General features: G+C 36.1%; 1 long non-coding RNA gene across 1 annotated transcript; it reads right to left on the reverse strand.

Annotated features, from left to right (window-relative positions):
* Positions 1-2,318: 2,318 nt before the first annotated feature.
* On the reverse strand, positions 2,319-14,315 carry LOC137851660 (uncharacterized). Its single transcript, XR_011093332.1, has 3 exons — positions 14,145-14,315; positions 5,924-6,043; positions 2,319-2,805 (listed from the first exon to the last, which is right to left on the reverse strand). It is a non-coding gene; the product is annotated as an uncharacterized lncRNA (long non-coding RNA).
* Positions 14,316-21,896: the final 7,581 nt, after the last annotated feature.

Here is a 21,896-nt window from a genome sequence, read left to right on the forward strand (position 1 = left end):
AAGAACTATACCTATTTTACAAATAAATAAATAAATAAATAAAAATAAAAAAGTCTCAATATCTAACTTGAACCTTTACTGATAAACTTTTCTTCTTGCTTAGCCACCACAGACATGGCAAAAATATTACTTTTTTCCAGTTTGTCTTTTAATGACTGGAAGATTATCATCATATACTCAGCCTCAGTGTATTCCTCGTAAGACTGATAGTCCAATATTTTCCTGTAGGCAATGCCTTTCTCCCTGGCACGTGACCAGTCTCCTGCTCTTATGTGGACCAACAGGGAACAGGAACCCAGAGCTCACACATGCCTCCCTCCACCTGAAGATTTACCTAAGTAGAGTAAAGCAGTCATTAGGTTCTGTCCTGTGAACTTCTATGATCTATCTCACTTCCTCAGTTGCCACTGGGGATTAATTTAGGAGCAAAAAGCTCTGATGGGGATTTACAAGCTTTATAATGTCATTCTGAAATAAGCACACTGGGATTTTTAACTGAACTACAAATTACGCACAACTTTTTCAAATTCTGCCTAATTAGGGGATCAAAAAACAGGGGTGTCTGTTCTCTAAACTACAAATAACGTTCATAAAATTGCAGCTGCTATTTATACCCTTTTCACATTACAAAATGATTCCAGCCATTTGATTCAAAAATACCTACACAACTGTTTTGTGTTCAAAAGCAGCTGGAGAGTGAAAGCATCTTTGGTTTGAGCATGGCTGGTCTGTGTAATTCCACTGCCTGATCAGTCTGTAAAGTATGATAAATCCTCTCTTTTTCCCTGATACAGCCTCTGGACACTCATAATACACCATCTGCCAAACAAAAGGACTCCCTTTGGCATCTCTTACAGGGGACACAAAACTTGAGTGTAATAAGGGGATTTTTCTATTCAGAATACTGAGCAGAGATGCTACCTACAGTCCTTGTTGGCTCTTTCTTTTCTAGACCACAAAACACAGACAGTATTACTACTGGTGAGCTGATGTTTAATCTTCTCTTTCATGTGTTAGCTTTTTAAAACTGAATCATACACATGGATGACCCTGCAGCCAGCATAGGAAAAGACATTATTTGGAACCATGTTGAATTATTTTTCTACCATTTAATATTTTTAGTTTAACATATATTCTTGTATTGGAAAGCATGTTTGTGTGCAGAAATTGTCTAGGCAAGGCTGGATGTTTCAGAAAGTCACCAGAAATATAAAGCAACTGAAACTCTTGATTTAAGGAACTCATGATCTTGGCAAAAATAAATGAAGCTTTCTGGAAAAATAGGGGCAGTTGCTTTAAACTTACACCTTCTCTTTCACATAAAGCTGCTTGTGCCATACCTCAAATCTACGACAAGCTACATTAGCCTGAGATTTGTACTAAAATAAGTAACTATTAAATTTATAAAATCTAAGTGTTCCAAGTAGGAATCAAGGCCCTATTTGCCAAAGTGTTAGCAAGGCAGATAATCCAGTACCTCAACTCTTTCAGCCAGCAGGTATGCTGAAATCTCTGCCAGTCCTTGCAGCATGAAGGTTTGCAACTAAAGCCTAGATTTTACTCAGCTAATACCTCTGACCAAGATCCTCAGTCTTGGATCATACCTATCAAAGCCAGACAGTACATATAGCTAGTTATGAATCTTTACACTTGGTAGCTAAGTGTAAGCTAATATACTATAACATATTATTATTATAATTAGCTAGGAATTATTATTTCTGCAACTGCTGGTTTCCAGAGTAAAGATCTCACTGGCAAAACAAGGCAATGTTTAGCTGTACAGTTCATTGGTTAATGATTCCTTATGCTTAGAAGCCTGGTTGAAAATGTTGGGCAATGGGTTGCCCCATATTAAAAATAAATAAATAAATTGATAAAAAAAAAAAAAAAAACACAGAATAAGTCTTCAAGAAATTCAACCAAATCTTCAAAATCCAAGCTGAATGAAGGTCTGTCCAAACTGTTTCTTATTAGGTAATGCAAAATGAGGGAGTTGATAAATAAATTTTGACTAGAGGGTTGAGAATACAGTTCTTGGTGTTTCACTTTATCATCTTCACTTGACTGTGGAAAGTATCTGAATCATGAACTCTACATCCATGATCTCTGAGACAACTGCACAGCATAACTTTCCAGTCTAACACCAGATATGTGGAGAAGGAAAAATGATGGGACAGCAAAAAACACTTAATTTCTTAACTTGGTTTGAGATTGCTAAAGAAAGATCAGATTTTTAACACAAAATTTAAAACATTTTTTTTCTCAAAGTATCAATTTATTAAAATATTTTTTTAGGTTAGTTGCTGATGTTCCTAAAATTGTGTCAGCATTATAGACTGGCATGAGCATAAAGTGTAAAAACAGCAGTCAGAAATGTTGTTATTCCAAATGATGATCTGCTCTGAAATTGCCATGCTTATAAGTTGTAACTTTCAAAATGCTGTTATGTTGGAGGTTTTAACAAAAGTTTTGTAGACATTTGTGTTCACTGTTCACCATGTTTAACTTCTTGAGAAGAGGATTCAATAACAAAAATCAGTGAGCTGTACATAAGCAGTCAGTCTGTGCAATATATCCCACACACTACAGCCATGTTACATATACTTAAGATACATGTATGTACATGTTATATGTACTGAACGCATGCTACATGCACAGTCCATGTGCAAAATCTCATCAATACTGCATTGGCACATATCATCCTGCTCCAGGTTCCATCACTGTGCAACACAGCTGCAGCTCTGCTCCCTTCCAGCCCCACCAATGCTGACCACACTGCCTTAGCCTCTGCCGGGTAGAAGCTAGCTGAAACATAAATACTAGTTTAGTGTGACAAATTTTTAGAGTAATTTTATCAGACTTTACATTTCATATCTCTTTGATATTAAATGCACGTTAATTGGATTATCTAATAGCCCAAACAGGTGGCACTGCACAACTGCAGAGCTCCTTAAAATCACTTTGGAGCTCCAATATTAGAAATATGCTACTCAACTCTACTTTTCCTTGCAGTAAATTCATAACCATAATACATGTTAATGTGTATTTGGTACATTGACTTCCTTTAACCTTAACCATTTAAAAAGAACTACTAGAGAATATTATATTTTTTAGAACATAAGAGAAAAGAAAAAAGCTTAAGCATTCGTACATTCCATCGCCATTTTCCATGGAACACTTCCAATCATCATTTTCATTCCTTCTTTAATGTTGGCAAGGAGAAATTAATTGCATTAATTCTTTAACTCTTCAACTAAGGAATCTAACTTTGATTTTTAAGATATGGCAGTTTCCTAATTAATTTCATTTGAGAACTTTCTTCCCTGAAAAAGGACTTCAGGCAAGGTTATATGTAACTACATATTTTGCCTTTGTTTAGAATCCTTGCGGCACATTTTTTTTTAGCACTTTCAAAGTAATTAATGAAGTCAAAAACTCTCTCATGACATCACATTCCAGCCATGCTAAATCCTCCTGCTTTAATATCCACTCTCTGAGCCTGGAGTAAATATGTGGAATTTAGCTTAGCTCAGTAAAATAAATTAGTGCAAGAAAAATCAGGTCCATCATGTGCTTTATTCTGTAGGCTCACACACTTTCCTGAAACTTCATGCCAGTCGTGTATCTCTCCCAAGATAAATATAACAGTATTTTATACAACTGCAAAAAGGTTAAAATAAAGTGAGGCAGGAAAACCTGGCTTTTTGCCAATTTCAAATAACACTGAAATATGTTATTCTTATCCACTGCAGGTTTACAAATTTTGCTGTGAGCAAAACACATTTTGCTGCATCCTTCCCTAAGTAATTTTCCCAGGGTAGAATATGGTTCTTCCTTGAAGAATTTCCTTTGTGAAAAAAAAAAAATAATAATAATAAAAATGGTAAAGCTTTTTTTTTAAGTTTATTTTCTTCTTCTTCTTCTCATTAAAGACAGTTTTGTGGAGTACATTACAATGAAATACCCGCTCCTAAGCACCTAATTATTCCAGCATCTATAGAAATCAGAGACAGGCAGTGGCAAAGTAACAGTTCTAAATTCTTCCCTAAAGGTTCCTTCTCTCCACACTTCTCCAGCCTGCTGGAGCACATGCTAGCTCAGTTGCTTAGAGACATATACCTGAGGATACCAGAAAATTCTGCTTTTTGAACTGGGAGTCAGGGAACAAATCTTCATTCTGGTGAAATACAAAAATCCTCAAACCATCTTTCCCAAGGAGTATTAGTATCACATTGCCCAAACAATTATATTATTCTTTAACAACAGTGAGACTAGCTCTGCTCTCTCACAACTGTTAATTCATTGCAACTGGGGCACTCCCTGAAGCAGGTGACTGCCACTTGTTATACAAAATAAGGAGCAGATCCCTTTTCCATTCCTATGTGAACAACATGAGAAAAGTCCCTCCTTCATGCTACTGAGGTATATTTATACCACAGGTCATGTAGTTATCTTAAAGCTAGTTAGTTCATTTGGCCAAGTAGCCCAGAGCTCAGCATGGACAACAAAAGCCTATGAAATAGAAGCCCTAAGAAATAAAGTAAATATTCAATAAGTAGCCCAAATACAGCTTGCAACTGCTATGACCAAAGTGCTACTGGGCCCTGGGCTAGTTTGCTTAAAGCTGCTAAGGAATGTCTTAATTTATGAGCTATGTCCTCAGCACTCTTTAAAAGCTCTTTTCCTTTCTGCTCCACCCTGACTAGATGCAGAATTACCAAGGCACTGCTGTTAACTTATTTTATGTGTGAAGTTGGCAAAATCACATATGTCCAGTAGTTAATTTCTTCCTCTATAACCCTTTCATTCCATGCCAGTGAGGATGTCTTTTGTTCCCTGACCTGATATGCTGAAAGGTTTGCTTTCTTTGTTTTTTGCTTTTTTACATTATACAAAATTAAAAGGAGTTAGATCTTGTCATTGTAAGTTAAACAGCTCACCAATATTTTGCTGCTAATAAAGCACTTTCCAGCTGCATTTAAAAATAATAATATGCTGCATTTAATAATAATAATAATAATAATAATAATAATAATAATAATAGACTTCCCAAGTCACTAAAAAATAGCACATTAATATATTTCATCAGATGAATAAACATAAGAGAAGTTTGAAAGAAAAGTTGAGGCCAGGGGCTCCAAGGCTAACATTAACTCCCAGCTGTCAGAAAACTACTCAGTGCTGGTACAGGAGGATGGAACAGCTGAAAGAGGGCTGAAAGCTGAACTATGATTTCTGCTTGGGCATTGAAGTCTCACTCACAAGAGAGGGTGTGCTTGGAATATTTCATTGTCCTCTTCATGAGCTGTCAACCTTCTAAGGACTATTTGCACCTAATTCTACCCCAACACAAAATTTCAGAGACCTGACCCCAGCCCAATGCAGTGAATGTGCCCACGCATTCACAAATATGATGGTTCTCTAATTTAAATTTAACCTGAGGCCACCAGAACTGTAGGCAGGCACGTATACATCCATGGGACTGGCAAGGTTCTGAGGTAGAAGCCATAGTCAACTCTGTACTGTCAGAGGGAGATATCTAACACATGCTATTCAGTGGGTTACACATTCCCCATTGTCTTCTGTCTAATTCCACAATTAGCTGGGAGGCCAACAACACATATCCAGTAGTATCAGAGCTAAAGTTTATAACTCATGATTCACCAGGACATTTTTTTCTTTTAAATGATGGAAAAACAGACAGCATTGCTGAGAATTTCAGCGTTGAATATACTTTGGCAAAAAGCATGCACACTCTAGTCTGTGAACTTTTCCCTGCTGAACAAACCATACCTTCCAACTACAACAGAGACGAAAATGTGCTATGCAATATATATAATGTGTGAGTAAAATATATAATATTTTTCACATGAAATATGTGAAAATGTATAAGATGTATGCACAGTCAAATGCAGAGTCTAACCTCAAATGCAGCATTTAGGTTGCTCAATGAACCCCTCAAATCAGGAAATTCCAAGAGGTAATGGGCCATGGTCCTCCCTTCTGTATCTCCATTGAAGCTGCTTTGCATTCCCAGAACTCACTGAAATAAAACATATAAAGCATTTCTATTCAGTTTGATTTATTAATATTTGTATAACTTAATTCATGCTTGAGACTAGTAGGAGATTCTATAGGGACATGTTAACATCATGATGAAACTGAGCTAATTTCTTCTTGGGTATAGAATCTTTGCATGAAAAACCTGAAATCAAGACAAAGTGTTCCTAAGACCAGTGAAGAGCTAAGAGCTCAGCAGTTAGGCTAATTTCCTCTCTCTCCTACAGATTTATGTGCAGCCTTTGGCAAGAAACCTGAACCTTCATGTAATATTCAAATATTAGCACATTTCATATAGAACAACACCATTTCAGCTTGAGCTATTTTAATTCCTTCTGTGAGGACAATGGAACAAGCCAAGCTTGAATCTGGCATCAGTCACATTTTTTATTTATTTGAATACTTATTTTTAACTCACATCAACAGCAGCATACTTTTCTCACACTGTCATAACAGAAGTAGCCCTTCTAATGTATTATAAAAATTCAAAACAGACTCACTAGTCATGGAAAAAGTCAACCTGAAAGAGCTTTTAGAGAGGTTAGAACAGCAATTTCAACTCATGAAGGAAATTTGGACATTTATCCCATTGACTTAACTGTGTTCAAGATGTCACCTTACACTTCTGTTATGTTAGCTGTGACTGCTACATTACACATTCAGCCAATCAGGAAGAAATACAGTTAAGTTTTGTTAAAAATATTTAAAGAAAATAAAAATAAAAATAAATAAAAAATAAAAATAAATAAATAAAAAGATATTGGTCTTTGTTTCTATTGTGTTTTTTTTTTTTTTTCAGGAAACAAGACATGTAAGAAACATTTTCTGTTGTATTTTAGTTCCTGCTTTTCTTTTCTCCTACCATTGAAAGAGGTAAGCGTGGAATGCTTAATATTTTTAGATTTTATTAATTTAAATTATATTTAATAGTAATAATATATAAAAGAGTATGTTATTTAAAAAAGCTGATCAACTCTAGTTAAGCAAGCTGCAGTCTGAACTCCTGCAAAATACTTCCCTAAAATTGCAAATGCTTCAGTGTTTGCTTACAGAAGTTACGCTGTAACATATTTAGAAAAAAAAAAAATAATGGAAGGAAGGAAGGAAGGAAGGAAGGAAGGAAGGAAGGAAGGAAGGAAGGAAAAGTTATAGGCACAACAGAATAACTCCAGACTAGTTTATATTACAAATAAAATTTTCCTATTATTTTTATTATTTTAATGTACCTTCTGGACTAAATATTCCATATGCTTTCACATATTTCTCTCATATATATATGGATTTTAGTGTAGACTCTCACTTCTCTAAAATACATAATATACTTTTCATATTTAGAGAAGCATAATTCCTTTGACATGTACTCACAGCTGTATTGAATTGTATTGTAACATTATGAAATCAGTATTCTTACAATGGAAGTGGCTTTTAAAAATATACCATACAACTTCTTTCTGAAATATGGCAAAACATTTATATCATAATGTTATCTGGGATCTAACTGGGATAGCCAAAATATGTGTATGATATCCCTTTTTGATATGTATATATAATAGAACTAGTTATAGATGCTCTGCTTTCCTTTTCATAAGCATTTCTATACTAGTGTAAACACAGAATTAAAAATGCTATAAAATAAATGGGAGAAAATCCACTAATATTTCTCATCTGAGAGATTTTCTTGTCTCTATAATTGTCAATACCTTGATAAATAAGTATGAAGAGCATTTGCAAGGCTGTCACATAAAAAATAGCTGGTTAAACTCTCTTTGGTACAAAAATAACTGGTGGAAAACACTGTCCAACATTATATCAATGTAGTAAGACTGATTTCACTGGAGATTTCATGTATGCTCTGTAACTGAGGAAAATATCAGGAATGAAGATTCTTTTGTTTTGCAGATCCAAGTTGCCCCAAGAACATGATACAAATCCAAAGAATGCTCCTGAGTGCTTCATTTTACATAGGAATCTCTAATTTAGCTGATGGATGTGAAAAAGAACATGTAGCCAGATGGCTCCAAAATGACAATACAAGTGGATGGAAAAGAGTACATGTATTCAAAGTAAAGCCAGTGTTCACATGTGCTCAAAATTAAAAACTATACTCAAGGTAAACAACTGCATACCATCATATAATGTGGCCAAAAGTACTTGAGAAGTGTTTGTCCCTCTGCAATCAGCAATGGTGAGACCACTTCTTGAGCACAACCTTCAGTTTTGGTCCCCTCACTACGAGAAGAACATTGAGTTGTTTGAGCGTGTGTTGAGAAGAGCAATGAAGCTGGTGAAGGGACTAGAAAACAAGACATATAAAGGCTGGCTGTGGGAATTCAGGTTGTTTAGTCTACAGAAGAGGAGGTTGAGGGGAGAACTCACCACTCTCAACTACCTGAAAGGAAGTTGCAACAAAGTAGGTGTTGGTCCCTTTTCTTAGGTGACAAGTGATAGGAAGCAAGGCAATGGCCTCAGTTTGTGCCAGGAAAGGTTTAGATTGTTTTTCAGGAAGAATTGCTTTATTGAAAGGTTGCAGAGGCATTTGAACAGTCTGTCCAGAGAGGTGGTGAAGTCATCATCTCTGGAGGTATTTGAGATGTGTGGATGTTGCACATTGTTTAGCAGTGGACTTGTAGTGTTAGGTGGATGGTTGGACTTGATGATATTTTAGGTCTTTTCTAACCTAAATGATTCTATGATTCTATGTCTAATTAAATTAATTTGGTAAGAGTTATGAACAAGCCCTTGCTTGTCCATAAATAAATAAATAAATAAATAAAACTAATAATAAAATTATTGTTAATTATAAAGTTTTAAAATCATCTGATATATGACAAGCTATCTCATACATCAAGTTTGAGAACCACCTAATATGTAAAAGCAACTTTAACATGACCTCATGTTTTGTATTTCTTGCTAGGAGCATGTGGTATGTTAATGGTTCATTAAAGATGTCCCCTGACTGCCACACTCAAGAGGTCCCTCCATTAACAGAACTTCTCTGCTGCTTTTTTTGCCAAGAGTGACCACTAGGATGGAGAAAGCCCTCCTGTTTCACAAACACACAACTGTCCACTGTTACCTCCTATGTGACTTGCAATGGTCTGAGAGAAGATTGTTTTCTAGCCAAGTAGAAAAAACAAAGTAATCCACAGTGTTAGGAACAGGGGGCAGAAAATGGAATTTCCTTGTTCACAAGGAATTGACCTCCTGAATGGTTGAGAGAGGTAAATAGCTACTGCACACAGGTCTCAGTGCAATGTAGGGATGTAGAATCTCTGAAATTCCTTTAAAGCATTGGGATATAATCACTTATACTACATGTAAATCACAAATGAGGAAGCTCCAAATTGCCTGGAAATATGGAGAAGTGATAGGTGTCAGGCCATTCCTGACAGATTCAGACATATCAATGCCAGAGAAAATGTCTTCTCAGCTAAAACTACAGTCAAAGCAGAAAGGAGTATGCATAGTTACCACAATGACAGCTGACTTATTTAGTTCCCCAAATTGTCTTCATTTGAATTAAAAATGTTTTCTAAGAAATACAAAGACCTAACATTTTTCTGCACTTTTAATTTTTAAAAATAACAGCATTCAAATATTATGACATTATTCTAGACTGGCTTTTCATTTTTCTCTTTTTTTTTTTTTTTTTGGTTCTTTAGTTATGAGATACACATTTTTTACTATAATACACCGTCTGTCAGAAACAAACATGTTAATTGGGTACACATTTTTGGTTTGTGCGACATGTCTAGTCAGCTCCCAAAGAAAATGAATGCAGTTTCACGTACCACAGGTTTGAGTAAAAATATGAAAGCTGTAGTGGAGAGTATTTACAAAGGCTATCTTCAGCCTCAGGGGCTAACCTCCTTCTGCAATATTGTCTGGCTACTTCCTTGATACAGAGCACAGGGACAGCTTAGGAAGAAAAAGCCCCAAGGCTAAATTAGCTGTTGTGAACACCCCACTTCTAAACACGCAGGATCTTTCATTATGAAATTAAAGTCCAGGTAGGTTTTAAATTCATCATGTGCTCATATACTGATGTCTTGATGTTGCCTCCAAACCCTTCTGCAGCTAGAGTTCTTCTCACTAAGCTCATTGCAAGTAGCTACAATACCCATATGTATCACTCTATTCTACCTGAGTTGAAATATCAGCAACACACAACCTTCCTGAAGTCTGCAGAATTAGCAAATACTGCAAACCTAGAGCTAATCATAGATGTACAGAGCCAATGAATGTTCTAAGAGATCACTCTGAGGCTGCACAAGATGGACAGACAAACTAGCTTCTTTTTACAGTGCTAGAAATGTTTCAACAGTCATGTGCATTTTGCGTGCACATGCAAGTACTCTATAGTCAAGCGATCTACTCTCTGAAGTACAAATCTGAAATAAAGCAGCTTTTAATGGAAAATACGTATGTTTCCAACAGTATTTTTTCATTGAAATGTTCTTGCAGGCTAATCAGAGCCATCATTTAGAACAAATTCATGCTCCTCCTGGATCTCAGTTCATGAACTCTGCTTAGAAAGGGCTATGGGTTCCATAAAAAGCATCAGTCCAGAAATTTGTTCCACAAAGCTGACCTTCTGTCTGGCTTCCAGTGAAATTAATGGAATTTTATAACTATGGGCATCTTAAAATGGGGGTGTGTGATAAAGTCTGAAAGAAAATATCAATATTTAGGTTAGCAGATAACTCTCCAGAGTGCCCAACCTTTTTACAATTGCCATCCATCTCCTGCAAAAAGGAGTTTCGCATCCAGAAAAGAACAATAAATCTTATGAATGTAACAAAAGCAAAGGGGATGAACTTACTCTAAAAGCCATCCAAAGCAATACACAAAATGCATTCTTGAGAGACAACAGGAATATCTATATGGACATAATCCACAATATACTGTGCCAGAAATCTGATAACTAAGGACAAGAAGAAAAGACACATGCAAGAGTTCAGACCACATTTATGAAGAAAAGTTCTAAAAAGTGAAAGCACAAGCTCTTTTTCCAAGTCCCAATTCCCTTAATTTTGTCACAGGAGCCAGTTTTATCTGCAACAAAATGACCAAAAGTGGTCTCATATCATTCAACATCATCTAGATTGTCCCCTAATGACTTCAGCCCACATTTTATTCTCATACCTAGGTAAGCCACTTTTAATTTGCTCTAGTACTTGAATAGAATCTGGAAGAGGAAAAATCTATTTTTAGGCCTACTTTTTGAAAGTTCATGTTAGTGGAAGTATATCAACTATGACTTCTAAAGTCTCTGGAAAAAAAAAAAAAAAAAAAAAAAAAAAAAAGACAGATAATTAAAACCAAAATAAAATCCCCAGAAATGCTCAAAGATACAAGATCAGATCTGACAACCATACCTATAAGTTGTGCATACAGTAAAGAACTATTCAACACAAGAAGAGATTGTAGGTTCTACCTTTATAATGTTCATGGAAAATTGCATCATTTTGTTGGTACTTAGTGAAGTACAAAAATAGGAAACCATGAAAGGAAAGATTTTAAGAACAATTTAGTATTTCATACTGTTAGTTAACACCAGGACTTGTTAATACACTTGAAAATAAAATGAAATGAAATGAAATAAAATGAAATAAAATAAAATAAATAAATAAAATAAAATAAAATAAAATAATAATAAAATAAATTATCATTTGAGCTGTGACTTTTGACTTAAGTTGATTAACTTCCCCATTTCTACTATGTTCATTCTTGTTGCCTTAACCAAATCCAGTTTTCAAGAGGATGCCAAGTTCTTGATGGAAACAGTCTTTTATTGTATGTCAATAATGTACTGGAAGTAGACTGAGCTTATATAGGAATAATTAATCACAGTTTACATTTAGGTCATTCAGCACATTTAATACTCACACACAAACAACATATAAAGATTAAAAACATTGTTTTGACACAATTCAAGAAAATATCATTTAAACGTATTCTAGGTCATTTGGACTCATCTTTCTTCCATTAATTTTAATGGAAGGGATGGACCAGATTCATAAATGGTTTGCAGTGACATAATTTCAAAGTCATTTGGACCATATTGATTTACTTCTGCTAGGTATCAGGGTATAGATCTCCCAGAAGAGAGTCAATTTGTTAATCAACATGAAACTATGTTGGAAAAATGCTCTCTTTTGGTGAAATCATATTGATCAAAAACCTTGCGTTACACATTTTCTTTCAAAAGTTTCATTTTTACTGGTCTCACCTTTCCTTAACACCAAAATATTTAACTCCCTTTAAAACTGGAAGTCACATGAGTAAGGTCCTTTAAATGAGCACAAAATTAGTCAGTTAATTCACTTTCTGAGAACATTTATATTCTTAGAAAATATTGTTGTTAAAAAACGGATATAATAAGAAATTCTTCACTTAGAGGGTGGTTAGGCACTGAAACAGGTTTCCCAGAGAAGTTACAGATGCCCTATCCCTAGAAGTGTTCAAGGCCAGGTTGGATGGGACTTTGAGCAAACTGTTCTAGTGGGAGGTGTCCCTGTGCATGGCAGGGGGGTTGGAACTAGATGGTCTTTAAGGTCCCTTCCAACCTGAAACACTCCATGATTCTATGATTCTATGATTCTATGAATCACAGAACAAATAAGTTAGATGAAACATATGAAGGCCATCTGATCCAATGCCTGCTCAACACAAGGCCAATTTTGAAGTGACAATTCTTCATTAGGTTAGGTTGCATAGTAAATACCATCCATGTGACCGAGTTGTGCACAACACACTACATCTATTTAGCTAGAGGCATTTTTTTATAAACAGAACAGACCTGAGGCACTGATGAACTGTTACACAATTCATCCATTCAGGAATGATTTTTGTGATCATGATGGGCCCAGTGAAGGTAAGGGACAGAGGAATGCCTGAAGTTGTCATCTCCATGACAACTTCTTTACACATACTTACATGTATTTATTCTTACGTTTGCTGTTTTGTGGACTCTGAAATTCAGTTGATATGTTGAGTGATTGCTTTGCAGGTTTCTGAAATATCTGATATGTGGGACAGAAGTTTTTTGTTATTTATTTATTTTTGAGCTTCCAGCAATGGTGGATGGCTAATCCTTCTGAAATAGCAAGCCTGATTTTATTGGGTAAAAGCTGTTTATTTTTTCCAAATAAAATATAAATGTAAATATATATCTGCATGTTGTCTAAATCCGTGTGGAGACAGGAAGTATTATTTAATTGGTTTGTGCTGATAGCTTTCTATTTTTTTTATATTTTAATAAAATATCATAGCACAATTGTGGCTTTTCATCTCCTTAAGTGGAGAATACCACATGCTATAACATAGACTATTTTTTTACTTACAAATCTATCCAAGTAAGAATTTGAAGACAACAGAGTAAAATATTCAGCCTGCTAATAACAGGCTGAAAAGCTTTGTAATCTGTAAAATAAGCAGGGCAAACAATGGGGGAAAAAACCTCCAGGGATCCTCTAAAAAAAGTTGTTTCAGTTTATAGCTATGATCCTTTTACTTTCTTTTTCCCTACTACATTTTACTATACATTCTGGTGGTATGCAGTGATTCTATAGTGGCTAAAGCAATGTGTTTCCGTCTTTCAGAGGACCTTTGTTATCTTCAGCATTGTAAAGAAGACCCCTCTGGAGAAAAGGGCATTGAGAGGTGATGGATTTGGCATGTAAAAGACATCACAGAGCAAAGTCACAATATTGGGATACAGCTAGAACACTCATTAATCTCATCTCATTAAAACTACTTGAGATATTTCATATGCACCCAGCCTTGCAACCATTTCCTGGACTATGTGCTTTTAACACCTTGCTCCTTTCTTTGTGTACCTCCAGCACTCCCACTTTTTATCTCATCAACCATGAACTTCTCACCTTTGCCTTTAAGAGCCTGCTTCTGCTAGCTCTCATGGACTAGCAAAATGTTGCCCACATCTTAAATTCACAAACAAGCATTTTCACAATTCAAGTCCCTAACAGTGGCTAGGCAGCCAGTGCCCCAAGATCATTGCCACACATAAGGCTCTGCATTGACTCATCTCTTTGTGCTTCCTCTGGTTTCAATGGCCTTACCTGTTGTGTCTGTCTTGTCATGTGGTGAAGAATTTTCTTCTGAGTGTTTGCAGACCACATGGTACAGGTGCGTCAGGGAGCACTGAATATGCAACAGTAGCACACAGCCAAGGAGTGATAGATAAATATTTACTCACAAGAAGCTAATAAATGCAATGTTTATTGCTTATCCTCTCCTGTAAAAAAAAAAAAAAAAAAAAAAAAAAAAAAAAAAAAAAGATACTAAGATAAGATACTAAGATTTGACTTCAATATTTTATAACAGAAATTAAGGAATTAAGGAAGTAATAGGACTGTTGTGTATTTGCTAATGTTCCCCCAAATAAAAAACTACTGCTTGTTATGACCGTTTTGATGAATTTAACCAATTTTTAATTAACAATTTTTTTCTGGCTTTGAAAAGACATATACTTAAATGCTTAACGTGATTTAAAAAAGAGAAGAATATTTGAAGAGTTACTGTACATAAAGTTGTAATTTGCTTAGCATTGTGTCCTGTACAGGGTATGTATAGTGTGCTCTGTGATTTATTGCTGTTCATTTAAATGACACTTGCTGAATTCTGAAGGACCTTCATCTGACATGTAGAATTTCTTTTCTAGTCCTTGAATACATGCACATTCACACACAAAAACACATTGTACAAGACAGATGTATTAACATTTGTTAGCAGGTCAAACTAAAACATTATCAAGGATGCAGAGTTCTCTTTGACAAACTAACACTTAAGCAAGCTGCAACAGCACTACATAATTAAGTTTGTAATATGCTTTACTTAACCTTTGTTAACTAACACATGAAGGAGCAGCTTTTCCTTTTCGTGAGGACAAAGCACGGTATTTCAAAAGGGCTTACATGTGTTGAGAGTAAGGCTCTGTACACAGTTAAATCCTTCATTTGACTGCTGAACCTACCCTTTCCACCCAAATCCACACAGAAACAAAAACAAAACAGAAGAAAATATCTGAATTGAAACTATTTTAAATTATTTTCCATACCAAAACCTAATAATAATAATAATAATAAAGGAAATACAATTTCCTATATGTACAAAAAGTTTCCTAGGAGACAAAATTAAACACCTAAGTGTAAGGGGGGGGGGGGGTGCAGTGAGGTGAAGGAAATGAAGGATGAGATTCACCAATCTATTACATAATAACCTGCACTTGCTTATCCACTAGTTCAATCACTGGAGCACGTGCTGCAATGTCCAAACTACAGTTCTGCCTCTGCTTATGGGACTTGAGGGTAGACTCTTCTGACAGTCCTTTGCAGTGTATGTCTTCACCAGAGTGCTATAGAGTATTCTGAGGTATTTCTCAGAGTGCTGAGGCCCATGTAAATGTCCTCATCACCACACTGGAAGGTAACTCATATCCCAGTTCTGTTTCAGGGGTCATTTGAGCACAATGCAAGCTATGCAGCAGCTTCTGCTGCAGAGGTTGTCAGAGCAAAGTCATGCATTTGGAGAAAAATTTCTCAGTGCAGACCAACTATTTGCCTAAAACAGGATTCTTCCATCTGGATTCAATAGCTCAGTCACCAGTGATAACTTCTTCTCAACCTTTTGAGTCTCCTAAGCCTTTTCACTGTGGTCTGTGATTGCACTTGACCTTTGTATAGGAAATACAAAGAGAGTGGGGGAAGGAAAGAGTTCTGCCTGACACCGTCTGGCCCTAACAAAAATATCAGTGAAAACAAAGTTACCTTTGCCCTCCCAGCATTGTTCCCTTATTTTCAGGAAACAGATTATCTTGAAGGCTGCAGAAGTGAGCTGCAGGTGTGATTGTTACATGAACCCGTGAAAATGATTTATTAAGTGACTGATATCCTTTACACAAAAAATCTAAATCCTTTCTGCATCACTGAAAAAACAGTGCTCTGAAAATTTCCAATTACATCTACTTTAACAATACAAGAAGTAGCACAATTTATTAATAGATTTTAATTTCCAAATCAGCTCAGCCACAAGCAGGTTAATCTCACATTTCTGTTTCACTTGGTTTTAATACGATCTCAAATAAAATCATGTTCTCCAAATGCACTGCTGTTTTAACGAAAACTTCCAGTTGGGATAAAGTGTATGGCTGGCTCATTCAAGATCATCTGGGTTTAGACAACCTAGCATTTAGGTCCAGCATTACAGCAATTAATAATTATTCAACCTGTTGCATTGGGAGGTCTTTGGGAAGACATCTCAGCATTTATGATTAAGGGACAGACCAGCAGGCTTTAGGTGTTGAAGACCATAAATAGACAAAGCCTTCAGCCCATAAGCATTTCCATGCAAAAATGTTGAAGTACTGCTGAACAAATTTCTCAATGTAATGTGAATTTCAGGTGTGAATTGAGCTTTTCAAATATGGCTCTCAACTGTACCACAGAATGGCTGAGGCTGGCAGGGACCAGCACCCTGCTCAAGCAGAGCCTCCCAGAACAGGGTGCCCAGGACCAATGGTTTTGCTTGAAGGCTGAAGAAGTGAGCTTAACATATGACTGTGCCATGAACCTGTGAAAAAGATTTGTTATTACAGGATTATTGTTATTAGGGGATTTTTTAGTATTTATATTTTAATATTTATATTTATTAAAATATTATTGTTATTAAATGATTTACTATTAATTAAGGCAGCTTTTGAAGATCTCTGAGGAGGACAAAACACAACCACATCTTATCATACTTAAGGCCTACAAGAAAGCTGGAGGGGGACTCTTTGTCAGGTAGTGTAGCACAAGTTTAAATGGCTTAGTAGCCAAGATAATAGCACAAGTTTAAATGGCTTTAAACTAAAAAGGAATAGTTTTAGATTAGATATAATGAGGAAATTTTTTACTTAGAGGGTGGTAAGGCACTGAAACAGGTTGCCCAGAGAAGTTATAGATGCCCCATCCCTGGAAGTGTTCAAGACCAGGCTGGATGGGGCTTTGAGCAACCTGGTGTAGTGGGAGGTGTCCCTGTCCATGTCAAGGGTGCTTGGAACTGTATGATCTTTAAGGTCCTTCCCAATCCAAAGCATTCTATGATTTTGGAGCTTCCTGTCAGTGATAATGGAGGGCTAAATCCACATGTGACTAAAGACCCTCAAGACCCTTATCTTCAAAAGATAAGAAGGCAACACCCAGGTAAGTAAAATGAAAAATGTAACACGAACAGTGGTAAAAGAAACAGCCCAGGAAGAGCTCAGAGTGCACAGTACATTTCATGTCCCTACAAATCCTAATTCTAGACTGCCCTGGGAACTGTGCTTGGTCTGTGCCAAACTGTGAGCATGCCCAGGCACTGTCTGGGTGTCCCTACTTACTGAGGGAGAAAGCAGTGAGCAGCTGTACTAATGTCACCCTACGGGGAATCAGATCCCAAAACTCAGACCTAGACTGTGGCACTCCAAATTTCCTAATCTCCATAGCCATGGAGATTAAACAAACTGCCAAACATAGAAATACATCATAAAGACAGCTTAGAGCATGGATTATTTTGACTCCTACATGACTTCTGTTTACTTGACTACCCTTCACCTCCAAATCACAAAACTTTATCCTTCTTTCCAGGAACTCAGTATAGAGAGCCTAAGTAAAAGCAACATTCCCTGCAAAGCTCATGCAAAATACCTTCCTGAGGCAGGTAGGTTGACCACCAACAGCTGGAAAGCATCATTCTAGTGAGTGTGACAAATCTGGGACATCATCAGAGACAAAAAGATATTATCACTGAACCTTTGCGTCCCATATCTGTGAGGTGGTCTGGGGGACTTTATTCCACTCTTTCACTATTGTCACTCACTGTGAACAGTGCAGTTGTGGCTGCATTCAGTTCCTCAGTTTACTCGTTTTCCAAAATCTTCCTTCCTAGCACCCAGAATTAAATGAGTCTCTGTTCTTACCATCTAAATCCCCATATGTAGAAAGATAGGTCTTGACAGGGTATAATTTTGAAAAAGAAAACGAAGGGTAGAGAGTAATAGTGATCAAGCTATAATGAGAATGATCTAACACCAGCAATCTCCTTAGAGAAATTAGTAAGAGATTAAAAGCCAGATTTCTTTTTTGTTTTTTAACATACTTAATTATAGGATTGGCAGTCCTTGATGGTTCATGGCATTGGGCAAGAGGATAATTGAAGATATACCTGTCTTGAATCATCTCTCTGATCATCAGATCTAGTCTCAGATCATTTTGGGACCTCAGGAAACGCTTGCCAACTGGGACAAAAGTTTCAGAGAGAACTTATACTGTAACTTAGTCAGTATAGTAAGTTAGTAACTTAACCTAGCTCAAAGGATTCCAGCCTTGTAGATAAATATGATTTTACAGTATCAGTAGAATGGATTCTGCTGGGAAGGACCTCAGAGGGTAAGATTTAGGGGAAGTCTTTGAACTGAAAAACTGGGATTTTAGGATGTAGATGGGACTGTATGCCTGGGAGGGACTCCTTCATTTTGAATGGGCTCAGGGGAAGAAGTGGCCATGGTCTACCTCTCTTCCCACTCTCATCTCACTGCTTCCCTATCATTTTCTTTCTGCATGCAGTCAAACCACTGAAAAGTTAATCAAAAATCTCTCCAGTGTGGATCGAAAATTGTGAAATAGCCTGAGAAAACACCATCTTCTGTTTATCTTCTTTTCTTTTCCAACATTAGTCCCCAGGAGGGTTACAGAACAATCTCATTTTGTGATGCAACCTGTCACTGGCTTGAAAGCAGGCAAAACAAGGAAGGAGGGGGAGGTAAGAGTGGTAAAAAATGAAGAGATTTCTCAAGACCCTCCCCTGGAGGCCTGGGAAGATGTTAACACAAGGTCTCCTAGTGGTTAGGGCCAGTGGTGAAGGCAAATCAGCAATAATAAAATAATCTTAGAATAATAAAAGCTGAGAGAGGTTGTGTAATTCATCATGTCCCCATTTTTAAATGTTCCAGTATGAAAGGGCCAGTAAATAAAAGACCTTCAGTTTTATTTAAATAAAATTTACAAAAGATATCAGTACCAAAGGCATACCTGTTTTATTGCCCAAAATCAACATTTTATTTTATTTTTTTCTAAAAGACTTGCTAAAAGTGAATATGGTTGTTAGGAAATGTACATTATTGTTCTATGTGTGAAAATTCTGGTTCACGATGTGCTCAAAAAACACTCTCTAACACAACTATTGTTTCCTTCCTCAGAGTGTTTGAAACAATGGTGACTACATGCAAGAACAAGTTTTCAGTATCTGAAATACATTCTGTACTAACAGAGTAAATAGTTTACTTAGCTTCTAAGATCTTTCCTTCCCAATTCCCCTAGCTTACTAAGGAAATTATTGACAAAGCTAAACTAAACAAGAAGACTTAAAGGAGAAGACAGACCAACTAAAAGAACAGCCTAGGAAAAGTTTTTTTCCAGGTAACGGCTGAAAAAAATGACAGATCTAAGACATTCTATGCAGCCAACATTTCCTCCTTTCACTTTCAGCCCTTCTTCAATACATATGCTGACTAAATGCTATATATAGCATTAAAAAATTCACTGTTTGGTCAGAGCTCCTGATAGGTGACATGGGGACAGTAACAATATCAAGTATTTGCTCTTTCTGTGTTGCTGATCCTGCATCAAAATCTCTAAACACTTAGTCATCATTATAACCAGTAGTTTATGTAAGTAAAGCTATATAAGTACTTTTCTTTGATTTGACTCTGTTGGGAATTATTATCCATTAAGAAAAATACAGTTCAGAAAGAAGAAATTTTAGCTAAGCGTATCATAATATTCATCTCTATAAATAACTTGGTTGTTTATTGCGGTGTTGCAATAGCTTTTTGATATTCCCAGTTTTAGGTATAAGTTATAGTTCTATTGCAAAGTTATGACATATCTCATTACTGTTTTCAGTCCAAACAAAAGCACGTAATTTAAAAAATCTTGTGTACGTTAACACTTGAAAGTTCAGCTGTTTAGGACATACTTTTTTGGTGTTTCTTTATTGTGTTACTAAATATTTGGCAATTTATTTATTTATTTATTTATATATTAAGGAATATGTTATCCCTAAATACGTTATCTCCCTCTTTCTGCATTGTTTAAAATCTAGTAACCTCTATATGTCAGCCAGCATTTTACATTACAACTATTAGTTAGTTTAGTTAGGCATTGGAAGGTGGCCCAGAGAGGTGGTGGAGTCACTGTCTCTGGGGGTGTTTAAGGAAAGGTTGGATGTGGTACTTAGAGACATGGTTTATTGGGTGATATTGGTGGTAGTGTGATGGTTGGACCAGATGATCTTGGAGGTCTTTTTCAACCTTAATGATTCTTTGATTCTATGATTCTATCCTGTTAAAGCTACCATACATTCAAATACCATGGATATCAACTCAATCTCCACATTGTTTTCGAAGGGAAATATAAAATTGGTGGAAAGATTTATCTGTAATTTTTTTTGTCTTCCCCTTGTCAAAAACATTACTTGGTATTTCTGCTTTTAATAAGTGTGTTGAAAATCATTGTTTTAATTCCTCAACATATCTACCCCAGGAAAGACAGACTGCACTCAAGCACTCCCGGGACAGCTACCTAAGTCCTAGGTTTCCCATTTCTCTTCCTTTCGCATAGAAGGAGCTAAGGCAGCAGAAGCTTTCCTACACAGCTTCATGTGTCACGGTTTTGGCACCAACAGCTACATGTCCAGACCAAACCTAAGACTTTCCAGCAGGCTTTGAAACAGTGTGTGTCAAAAATACTTCCCTGTAAGAAGATATGTAATGTGTTTTTTTTGGGGGGTGAAGGGTCTCTATTCATGTAGTAAACTTAGACTATTGCACAATTTTGATTACACTGTGTCTGTTTCAATCAATCACTTCACTCTTTGATACTCAATAATATTTATATATATATAATTTTCTCCTCAAATCTACCATCAAGAGCACCAATTACTATTTTAATAAACTTCTGTTGAAAACACAAGTTTTACCAATCTCAAAGGCTCTCATCTCCGAGTACACCAAACTAATTAGTAATTTAGCAGGAGTAGAGGGAAAAGGTTTACTTCAGGCACTTTGGTAGACAGAGACAAAGAACAAAGTTCTTTCGTATGTATTAATGCTTTTAAAAACAGAATTAATGACATGAAGCTTAAGCAGTACTTGGGATGGTTTTATAAATCAGTGTTTAATTTGAAAACATTTATACAAAAAATATTTAATGAAACTAACTAGGAACAAAATTATTTTCCCCTCAATGAAAGGAAAACAAGATTAATAAATAAGTAATCTTAAAGTGTGTAATGTGACGAAGCCAGTATTAGACTCAATAGGATCAGGCTAAAGCATGGCATTGTCTACCTCCCACCATTCAAACTGGTAAATCTCACCAATATGTCCATCCCAGCTCCAACTGCAGACAGCCATTGTATTTGTCACAAAGCCCATTTCACTACTCTGTTTCACTAGCTGCTGTCTTACTGTGGGGCTTCTGATTTTCCTAGGGAAAAATGATAATTTCACTTTCAGAATAGTTTGTTTTTAATTGCATAACACAAGTCCATGCTATTTCTGAAGGTACAGTGGACAATCTTTTAGTGGTTCTCAAGCAAAGCTGAACAGGAACTATTTCAGGCATATTCAAGGGAAGAGAGAAAAATCCTTATTTCATACATATTGACCTCCTAGATCAGTTCATGACCCAGTAGCCATGAATTGTGAAAATCTGTACCCTCTAAATCAAAGTTGTATCAAATTTACTGTTTACTTCACAGCCCAGAATGTACAACAGACATTGCCACTT

The sequence above is a fragment of the Anas acuta genome, chromosome 2 (genome assembly GCF_963932015.1).
Source record: "Anas acuta chromosome 2, bAnaAcu1.1, whole genome shotgun sequence".
Lineage (NCBI taxonomy): Eukaryota > Metazoa > Chordata > Aves > Anseriformes > Anatidae > Anas > Anas acuta.